The 11,291-nt window shown below is 46.2% G+C and overlaps 1 protein-coding gene across 4 annotated transcripts in view; it reads left to right on the top strand.

Moving 5' to 3' along the window:
- The first annotated feature begins 1,183 nt into the window (after window positions 1–1,183).
- The window catches only part of LOC129137583 (ribosomal protein S6 kinase beta-1-like), a 102,986-nt gene continuing 92,878 nt past the window's right edge, over window positions 1,184–11,291 (top strand). For 3 of the 4 annotated variants that reach the window (XM_063798875.1, XM_063798872.1, XM_063798874.1), the window contains exon 1: window positions 1,184–1,415. The gene's annotated coding sequence lies outside the window, so the exon portion shown is untranslated. The remainder of the gene's footprint in view (window positions 1,416–11,291) is intronic. The other variant, XM_063798873.1, reaches the window with a different exon arrangement.

Raw genomic sequence — 11,291 nt, 5'->3', positions numbered from 1 at the left:
AAGGCACTGCACTCCCATGTTTATCGCAGCATAACTTACAACAGCAAGGTCAGGGAACCAAGGTAAGTATCCACCAACGGTTCATTAAATAAAGAAAATGTGGTGCATATACACCACAAAGTACTAGGCAGTCATAAAAAAGAACAAAATCATGTCCTTTGCAGCAATACAGATGCAGCTGAAGGTCATTATCCTACGTGAATGCAGAAACAGCCAAATACTGCATGTTCTCATGAAGATGGAGAGAATACACTGTGGGGACTCAAAAAGTTGGGGGGAAGAGTTGAAAACGTACCTACTGGGTACAACCTCCAATATTTGGGTGATGGGTATGCTAGAAGCACACCCCCCCCCCATTGTGCATGTGATATACATATAACAAACAAGCACGTGTACCTTCTGAATCTAAAATAAAATAGAAAAATAAAAAAGCCATAGAAAAACATCCCGGGAATCCAGGGAGCAGCGGCTACTGCCTCCACTGCTCACTGCAGCCCGCAGGTTCCACGCCGGCAGCTCCTGCCTGCGGGCAGTGGAGCTGCGGAGAATGGTGGGATGGGTCTAGGTGCCAGGGCCAGAGCCCAGGAGGGGCGCTGGGTGGGGGTCTGGCCGGCTTCTGCCTTGCACCGGAGCAGGGGTGCCTGGTGAAACAGGCAACCTGATGCTCTCTGGGCCCTGCCCACGTTCCACTTCCATCCACTCTCCTTTGCATCTTTCTGTGCCTGGGGCCCCCGTAGGAAGCGGTCACATCCAGACTCACCAGGCCTGAGATGCTGGAGGATGGAGAAGCGCTTGCCACGGGAAAAATCCTCCAGGAACACGTGAACAAAACTTCGCCTGCACCTGGGACATCCTTCTGTACGGCTGGCCTACGAGGCAAGTGTTCTGCACACGCTCCTTGGCTAACTCCAGTGCAGAGGAGCACATGAGCCCAACCTCCACGGCAGGTGCAGATCTTTGCCTCCCTTTTATAATGTCTGTATTCAAACGACATATCCTGGAAGCCTCTTTCTGATAGGATGAGAGCAGACTCTGTACTACAACACAGATTGGATAAGTCTCCAACTCCGATTAGTGAAGATTATCCAGTCAGAGATGGAGACTATTATCCAATAAAAGTTGTCAAAAAAAGTTCCTTCTCACCCAATCAGAACCAAGCTTACAAGTACAGCGGTTGCATACAGCCATGATGAAAGGGAGGCGAAGGCCCATTCCGCCATTTTCTTTTCGTGGAGGTTGGGCTCGCGTGCTTCTCTGCGCTGTGGTCATCATGGACCGGAAGCGTGTGTGGCGCGCCTGCCTTGAGGCCAGCATCAGGGAAGGGTGTCCCAGGTGCAGAGGAAGCGTCCTTCACGTGTTCCTGGAGGACTTTCGGCTCGCAAGCGCTTCTCCATTCTCCCAATGTCTCGGGCCTGGTGAGTCTGGATGTGAGCGCATCCCACGGGGCCCAAGGCACAGAGAGAGAGAGAGGAACGGGGTGGAGGGAGGGAAGCGTGTGCAGGGGCCAGGAGCGCCAGGCTGCTCGGGCTTCCCGGCCCCCGCAGCCCGCCAGGAGCTGTGGCCCCGCTTGGGCCAAGGCAGAGGCCCGCCCTCCTGCTGCTGGCGCTGTCACCTCTCTGTGGTCCTGCCTTCTGGGTCCCTGAGGGCCTTCTGTCATCTGGAACTGGAAATAAGTTAGTGAAGCGAAGTTTTGTGAATATTTATTGGCCTTTGCGTCTGTGTCTTCATTTTCAGTGCTGGCTTTTCTGTTGGGTCATTTGTGTTCTTACGTTGATTTGAAGAATTTAAAAAGGTATTCTATAAATTAATCCTTTACGGGGTCATTTCTAGTGCAGATAGTTGTTTCTTAGTCTGGTCATTGTACCTTAATTTTATTTAACATTTCTTTCTTGCTGTACAGTATATTTACATATACTGTAAATTATATGTTTTTCTCCTATTTTTCTGCAAATAGGATATTTTACATGAGCTATTTTTGGATGTTAACCAATCCTGACTTTTTTAGTATATCCCACTTGGTATCCATGTGTTACATTTTCATATGTGGTTTAATTCATATGTTTTTTTTTTTTGAATATTTGTATTTCTGTTAATGAGAGAGAGGGCCTATATTTTTTTTTTCTAATGTCCTGTTCAGATTGTGGTGCCAACGTAATGCTGGCTTCAAAAAACAAACTGAAAAATATTTCCTGTATTTCTTCTCTTTAGAAGAGTCTGAGAAATTTAGGTGTTTTCTTCCTTAAATATTTGGAATATTTCTTTAGTCTAGGTATGGAATTTTCCATGTGGAACAGTATTTTTGTTGGCTGGTTTGACTTCTAATAATTCAAATCCTTTGGTATATGTAGGAGTTTTCTTGTTTTATGTTATTTCTGTGCCCATTTTACTAAGTTTATTTTTATTTTTATTTTTATTTTTGGGGGGACAGAATCTCGCTCTGTCTCCCAGGCTAGGGTGTACAGTGGCACGATCTCGGCTCACTGCAGCTTCCGCCTCCCGGATTTCTCCAGCCTCAGCCTCCTGAGTAGCTGGGATTACAGGTGCGTGCCATCACGCACCGCTAATTTTTGTGTTTCTAGTACACATGGGGTTTCACTATGTTGGCCAGGCTGATCTCGAACTCCTGACCTCGTGACCCACCTGCCTCAGCCTCCCAAAGTGCTGGGATTACAGGTGTGAGCCACCGTGCCCGCCTGTATTTTTTAGTAGAGATGGGGTTTCGGCATGTTGGTCAGGCTGGTCTCAAACTCCTGGCCTCAGGTGATCCACCCACCTCAACCTCCCATAGTGCTGGGATTACAGTCGTGAGTCACCGTGTTCGGCCTAGGAAGTTTATTTTTCAATGTAATGTTATTTGAATCTCTGTTGTCAAACTTCTAGTCCTAAGTATTTCACAGAACCCTCCTAGTGTCTTAATAATACACTGCTCTATAGAGCAGGCTTCTCTTTTGGTTCCTGATAGTGATCTTTTGTGTCTTTTCTCTTTGCCTTAATTAGTTTCACTAGTGGTTTATTAAGTATATTAATATTTATAAACCAACTTTTTTTTTTTTTTTTGAGAAGGAGTCTTGCTCTGTTGCCCAGGCTGGAGTGCAGTGGTGGGGTCTCGGCTCACTGCAAGCTCCACCTCCTGGGTTCACACCATTCTCCTGCCTCAGCCTCCTGAGTAGCTGGGACTGCAGGTGTCCGCCACCACACCCGGCTAATTTTTTGTATTTTTAGTAGACACGGGGTTTCACCGTGTTAGCCAGGATGGTCTCTATCTCCTGACCTCATGATCTGCCCGCCTCAGCCTCCCAAAGTGCTGGGATTACAGGTGTGAGCCACCGCGCCCGGCCTTATAAGCCAACTTTTATCCTTGATTTGTTTCTGTTGCATTTTTTTCCCTATTTCATTGATGTCTGCTCTTCATTACTTTAATTCTACATTCTTTCATTTTGACTGTTTTTAATTCTTCAGAAGGAGATTTAAGTGATTGATTGTCAATGTCTTTTTCTATTCTAACACATTCCCTTAAGGCTGTAAATTTCTCTCTAAGCAGGGATTTATCTGACAGCCCACATTTTCCGTCAGATGTTTCCAAACCCTGTGTCCGCCGCCGCATTGACCTCCCAGTGTCTCCACCCTGTATCGCCTACAGCCATACCAGGCCTTGTGTGTCTCCATCCTCGTGCCTGAAGCCTGTATCTTCTCACCAGTATCACCATCCCGTAATGACTGAAGCCCATGTCTGCCCTTGTGTATTGTCACCTGGTCTGTCCTCTGCCTGCACTTTATGCCTCTCCATTTCTTGCTCCTGCAGCCCCTGCCAGCCCTGTGAGTCTCTATCCTGTGTGCTTGCAGCACATTGCTTGCCTTGAATGTTGTCGTCTCCTTAGCCTTCAGGCAGTAGCAGTCCTCCAGTGCCTCGATCCCTGTGTTTGCAGCCCATTCCGATGTTTTTGTCTGTCTGTCCCCTGAGCTTCTGCCCATGCCAGCTTATGTATGCTACATTCTCTGTCCCCCTAATCCATGTCCACAGTCAGTGTTTTCATCCATGCTTTTTGGGCCATGTCTGCACTCGTGTGTCTCCTTCCCCTGTGCCTTCAGCCCATTTCTTTCCTTTTTCTGGATCATTTCTCCCAGGAGACTATGCCCCAAACTCCTATCCCCAGTGTTTGTACCTGCAGCCAGTCTCTTTCGTTGGGTATCTCCGTCTGTTGTTACTGCAGCAGAGGCCTGCCATTGAGTGTGCCTGCTTCCCATGCCTGTCTTCCTGTGTCTCCAGCCCTTGTCCATGCAGCCCACATTAGGACTCTTGTGACTCCACCCTTCAGCCTACAGCCACATCTCCCTTCAAGTGTCTTTATCTCTGTGCCCTCTGCCCACGCCAACCTTCACCTACTCCTCTGTCCTGCACCTGTACCCATGTCTGTCCCTGGTGTGCCTCTCTGCCATGCAGCTGTAGCCAGCGAGCTCCCTTTTTGTCTGGATCCCCTGTGACTGTAGCCCAGGTCTTCTCTCCTGTGACTACAACCCGTGTCTGCCCTTGAATGTCCCCATCCTCTGTGCTTGTCACCCGTTGGCCAGGCCTAGCATGTTTCCACTCTGTGCCTACACCCATGTCTGCCTCCAGGGTCTCCACTCATGGTGCCACAGTTTGGTTCCCGGTCCCTATCCTCCTGGGGTGGATTCTGGCATTGTGTTGGGAGGGAGAAGGTGACCCATGAAAGGGAAGCCTGGAATGATGTAATGGGCAAGGAGGCTGCCATTCAGCAGGCTGCACAGTGGCAGAGAAGACATGGCCAGTCAGAATCCTCCCTGCATCGGGGCACTCACGTGGGTCTGTGCCTGGTGTGGGGAGTAAGGGGAAGCTGGAGCAGGAGGTTTGGAGCCACCTGGCCCGCTTGGGCCTGAGACCCTCCCAACTACAGGGGCTCCGTCACTTCCCCGGTGGTCCTGCCTCCTGGGATCCTGCCCTGCAGTGTTTCTGCAGGGATCCTCTCACCTGGAACTTGCAGTGGTGGGTTTCATGTGAGGTAGAGTTTAGCAAATGTTTATTGGCTTCTGTGCCTTACTTTTCTTCATATGCTTTGCTCATTTTGTGTGTGTTTTTGTAGGGTCCTTTTTTAATATTGATTTGAAGGATTTATCTTAAATCTGCAAATTGATCCTTTATTGGCTCATTTTTGTCATAGATACTTGTTCTCTAGTTTGATCATTATTTTCTACTGGTTTCATACTAGTATATAGTAATCTGGTTGATAACAATAATGTATCCAGTAAGTTATTAATTGTAACAGTTTTGGGGTTTTCAGGGATTGTCTAGGCATGTAGTAGTGTCATATACACATAATGACAATTTTTTTGGTTTAAAAATTAATCCTAATGCCTTTTTATTTCTTACTGTATTGTTTCTCCACTACAATGCTGAGTAAAGAGTGATAGCAGGCATCCTCGTCTGGTCCTGCACTGGGGGAAAAAGCTTCCCATAATTCTCTATTAATTATGTTTTTGTTATTGGCTAGTATTAGACTTCATCAGATATCAGATTTCATCAAATTAAGGAAGTTGCTTTTTTTTTTTTTTTTTTTTGAGATGGAGTCTCACTCTTGTCACCCAGGCTGGAGTGCAATGGCTCGATCTCAGCTCACTGCAACCTCCACCTCCCAGGTTCAAGTGATTCTCCTGCCTCAGCTTCCTGAGTAACTGGGATTACAGGCACCTACCACCATGCCTGGCTAATTTCTGTATTTTTAGTAGAGACGGGGTTTCACCACGTTGGCCAGGCAGGTCTTGAATTCCTGACCTCAGGTGATCCCCCCGCCTCTGCCTCCCAAAGTACTGGATTACAAGTGTGAGCCACCATGCCTGGCTGGAAGTTGCCTTCTTTTTTTTATTATTTTTAATTTTTTTGAGACAGAGTTTCACTCTTGTTATCCAGGCTGGAGTGCAATGGCACGACCTTGGCTCACCGCAACCTCCGCCTCCCGGGTTCAAGCGATTCTCTTGCCTCAGCCCCCCGAGTAGCTGGGATTACAGGCATGTGCCACCACGCTCGGCTAATTTTGTATTTTTAGTAGAGATGGGGTTTCTCCATGTTGGTCAGGCTGGTCTCGAACTCCCGACCTCAGGTGAACTGCCTGCCTCGGCCTCCCAAAGTGCTGGGATTACAGGTGTGAGCCATCGCGCCTGGCCAGTCCTCTTTTTATATTTTACTCAAGTTTTTTTGTGTGTTTGTGGTTCAGTTTTAAATTTTATTAAATGCTTTAAAAAACTTTTCAGCTAAATGATCTTACTATTTTCTCCTGTATTTTTCTGCTAATGGGATGACTTACACAATTCATTTTGAATGTTAAGGACCTTGCATTTTGGTGTATATTCCATTTAGTATTGATCTACTGTATTTTCATAGGTGACTTCATTCATATAATATTTTGCTTAGAATATTTGTAGCTCTGTTTTATTTATTTATTTTTGAGACAGAGTCTCGCTCTGTCGCCCAGGCTGGAGTGCAGTGGTGCGATCTGGGCCCACTGCAAGCTCCACCTCCTGGGTTCACGCCATTCTCCTGCCTCAGCCTCCCAAGTAGCTGGGACTACAGGCGCCCGCCACCATGCCTGGCTAAGTTTTTTTTTTGTATTTTTAGTAGAAACAGGTTTTCACGTGTTAACCAGGATGGTCTCGATCTCCTGACCTCGTGATCCGCCCACCTCGGCCTCCCAAAGTGCTGGAATTACAGGCATGAGCCACCACGCCCGGCCCCAGCTCTGTTTATTAAAAAGGAGATACATACTGTTTATGAAAGAGGTGACATAATTTTGTTTATTTGTGTCCCATAATGTGTCCTGGTCCAATTGTGTCCTCAATGTAATGCCAGCTACACAAAAAAATTTTAAAATATTATCTTTATTTGCATTTTAATGTTTTTCTTTGTATGGACTATTCTATAATTATGAGCTGGGAATTTTTCATTGTTCAGTTGTTTTTCTGATTTTTGGTAGACTGGACATTTTCCTGTGTTTCCTGACCATTTGCATCTCCTCTCCTGCTCTGTGCACTATCACCCTGCTCCAGCTGCTTCCCGGAGCCTCCCTCCTTCCTCTCCACCTGCCCGCGTCCTCCTTGTCCTTCAGTTTCTTCCTAAGGGCCCATGGGCTTTCTTTGGTTTTTACGTTCCTCTCACTCCACCTTTGACAGTTGCTGGGCTTCCCATCCCCTGGGAGGTTTCAGAGGATGGGGCAGACAGAGGAGTGCAGTTGCCATGCAGTGCAATATGGGCCGTAATGTTCATCCTCCACGGCCTGTATTGAGGACTTGCTGTGTGCCAAGAATCTGCTCTAAGAATGTAACTGTGCTCCCTCACTTCATGCTCATAACCACCTGTGAGATGGGCAATGTTCTCATCCACTTTTACACAGAGAACACAGAGGCACAGAGGAGTTTCATAAATTGCTACCAAGGCCTTCCGCTGGTGTGCAGCAGGGTCAAGATTCAAACCCAGGCTGTCTGGCCCTGGGGTTCAGCCTCTCAAGTGCTCTGCTAGATGTTGGACAGGACAAACGAGACACAGAGAATGAACACCACCTGACTTGGGCTGGGGAAGTCAGGGATGGCTTCCTGGAGGAGGTGACACCTCAGTGGAACCTTGAAGGAGGAGCAGGAGGAGCTGACCAGGCAATGAATAAGTATGTCCAGGAAAAAGGAAAGGCCTGAGTGATGCTGGGAGGCTGGAGAGCTGGCCTTGGGTGTGTGGCGGAGGGGGGCAGGAGATCAGGACCAAGGGTTTGGCCAAGGCCAGATCTAGAAGACTCGGGCCATCCCATAGTTGGTACCTTATCCCAGGGCCAGGCAGGCCTTCCACTGCTCTGTGCGCACTGGTGGGCAGTGCCTCATGGGATGCTAGGAGGCTAGACCCCAGCCACCCACGTGGGCTCCTGAGACCCGAGGTGCAGGCACGGGGCTGGGAGGGGTTGCAGCTGATTTACATTCAACAGATTGAGGGGAAAACTGCAGGTGCCTCGCTGTGCAGATGGAACCCACCGCCAGATGGACCCCGGAGACAGCCTAGATTCACAGCCTTTCCCTGCTGCTCTGTCCCCACACCCCAGGCGGGGAGCAAATCTTTTCTCTGATCATCTTTTATGCTCACCACCCATATCCCAGACATGTACCCGACCAGGGGCTCAAATACATACAGTTTCTGAGCGAGCTGGATAAGGCAGTGACCAGAGGCTGCCTCGACACAGGATGAAATTGCCCAGTGCTCTGGCACCACGAGTCGGAACCCAGCCAGAACTGTGACCTGGCAGTGGCAGAAGCTGTCTGGTGCTGCCAAATCAGCTGTGGCCAATTGTTCATTGACCCCCTCTGGGACCTTGGCTGAGCCACTTCCCCTCAGCTGTAAAATGAAGAAGACTGTCTTTCCTATTAGATATCCCTCAAAAACACAAAAGTGCTTTGAACCTGCCAGACTCCCTCTTGAAGAGTCACAAGAAAAGGCTCTGAGAAGTCCTGCAGTTAAAAAAATTTTTTGACTTCCTTTAACCCAACATTTTTCAAGCTAATTGACCACAGAGCTCTTTCTTGGTGCAACACCTGTTAACCGGCCAAGTGTGTGAGGAGGCACAAGTAGAGAGCTCTGAGAATCACCCTCCTTGGCTGCTCTCTGGTCTCAGGGTGCAGGAAAGAGTCTCCGTGCTACATCCCAGTCTGCGGTAGTCCAGGGTGTGAGCCCAGCCCACAGAGCTAGTGTCAGAGAGGAATTCCCTTTCTTCCCTTTCTGTTAATGGAGCTTCTCCCTCAAGCTTCTACTCCGCCTGGCTGGTGTCAGTCTTAGGGTTTTCATGCTCCTCTTTGGGCTTGATGGGGGTTCTGGGATTTTATGTAGGTCGAGATAGCAGTAGAGGAGGAAGGGCATGGACAGCTTCTCTGATCAGTTGGGCATCTGCCATCAGGTCAGTCGGGCATTATCTCCCCCTCAGGTCCGGTGGCTTTGGTGGCTTCCAGGCCATGAATGGGCCCTGGAGCCTCCCCAAGGCTGCCCTTGTCACATAGGATCCACTGCCGGACTTTACTCAGCCACTGCTTCACACTATGGCAGGGTGGGTGGTAGCTCCCACCTTCTCCACTCCCCAGCCCAAACTGGGGGAGAATTAGGAGTCTGTTTTTAATTTTGTTTGATCCTTTGATTTTAGATTTGCTTTTGAATAGATAGTATAGTCAGATGGTTTGAAACTCAGAATGTATTGAAAGATTATTAATAAAGTCTTTTTTCCCTCTTTGTCCACCAACTGCTCCCTTCTCGCCTCCCCTCGAATAAGCAGTTTTCTTAAGATGTAATTTCCATGCCATAAAGTTCACCTGTGTAAAGTGTACAAGTCTGTTTTTTAGTGTATTTACACAGTTATGCAACAATCACCCTAACTAATTTTAGAACATATTTTTAGAACTAATTTAGAACTAATTTTGATCACCCCAAAAAGAAACCTTGTCAATCTTCATTCCTCCCCTACCCTAGGCTACCACTAATTTATTATCTGTCTCTATAGATTTGCCTGTTTTGGACATTTTCCATAAATGGAATCATACAATATGTGATGTATTGTGACTAGCTTCTTCCACTTGGCATAATGTTTTCAAGGGCCATCATGTTGTAGCAGGTATCAGTACTTGCTTCAGTTTTGTGGCTAAGTAACATTCCACTTTATGGATATGTCATATGGCTTTTCCAGTCGTCGGTGGATGGACATTTGGGTTGTTTCTACTTTTTTGGTCACTGTGATTGTTAATAATGCCTCCATGAATAATAATGCCTCCATGAACTTTTGGGTTCAAGTTTTGGGTGAACATGTTTCATTTCTCTTGAGTAGATGGATACCTAGAAGTGGAATTACTGGGTCATATGATAATTCTACATTTAGCATTTTAAGGACCTGCCAAACTGCTTTCCAGAGCAGCTGCACTATTTTATAACTTACTTCGTGCACGAGGGTTCCGATTTCTCCACATCTTCACTGACACTTGTTGTTGACCATCTTTCTCACTCTAGCCTTCCCAGGGGTATGAGGTGGTATCTCAGTGTGGTTTGGGTTTGCATTTCCCTAGTGACAAATGATGTTGAGCATCTTTTCATGTGCTTGTTGTCCAGTCATATGTCTTTTATGGTAAAATGTCTCTTGAAATTTGTCTTTTCATTATTCTGTTATAAGCATTCTTTATATTAATATATTCTGGATACTAATATATTCTGGATACTCTTACTTAGCAATGAAGACTGTTTGCAGTATGGGTCCAACCTGCGTTCCAGTTGGAATGTCCTAGTCACCTATGCATCCACCCAACAAATACTGCCAGAGAGCCTACCATGCGTATATATGGCAGAGTCCCTGGCCTCAGGAAGCCCACGGTCTAGTCCAGACACACGACACCACCCACGTTCTTTGAACTTCCACTTCTCTCTAGATTTCTTGAGCCAACTAACAACTCTCAAGTACTTTGCCTATTCAGTATTGTTTTTTACAGCCCTTAATTTCATTTTGCACACTACTTACTGTTGAGTTTTAGGAGTTCTTTATGTATTCTGGATATCAACCCCTTAGCAAATATGTGATTTGCAAATATTTGCTTCTATTCTGTGACTTGTCTTTTTACTCTCTCAGTAGTATCCTTTGGTCCTATTAAAATTAAAACAAGTTATAATTTTCATGAAGTTCAATTTATCTAATTTTTTTCTTTCATTGTCTGTGCCTTTGTTGCCATATCCAAAGTATCATTTCCAAATTCAGTTGATGGAGATTTTTCTCCTGTGTTTTCTTTTAAAACATTTATAGTTTTAGCCTGTAGCCCATTTTGAGTTAATTTTTGTATATGGTGTCAGATAAGGATTCAGCTTCATTCTCACGCATATGGATAGCCAGTTTTTCCAGCGTAATTTGTTGAAGAGACTGTCCTTTTCCCCATTGAGTGGAATTGTTAGTGTTTTTTACATAGAAGATTATGTTGTCTGTGAACAGAGATATTCTTATGCTCTCCTTTCCAGTGTTTATATCTTTATTTCCTTTTCTTGCATAAGTGCTCTGGCTATGTTGAAGAGAAGTGACATGTGTGCATCCTGATCTTGTTCCTGATCTTAGGGGAAAGCTTTCACTCTTTCACCACTGAGAATGTTGTTAGCTGTGGGATTCTCAAATATGGCCTTTATCATGATAGGGAAGTTACTTTCTACCCTAGTTTCTTGTGTTTTTATCATGAAAAAGTATTGGATTTTTAAAATTGTTTTTTCTTCATCAACTGAGATGAACATAGTTTTT

The sequence above is a fragment of the Pan troglodytes genome, chromosome 19 (assembly GCF_028858775.2).
Source record: "Pan troglodytes isolate AG18354 chromosome 19, NHGRI_mPanTro3-v2.0_pri, whole genome shotgun sequence".
NCBI classification, from domain to species: Eukaryota; Metazoa; Chordata; class Mammalia; order Primates; family Hominidae; genus Pan; species Pan troglodytes.
This window is presented reverse-complemented; position numbering and strand designations above follow the sequence as displayed.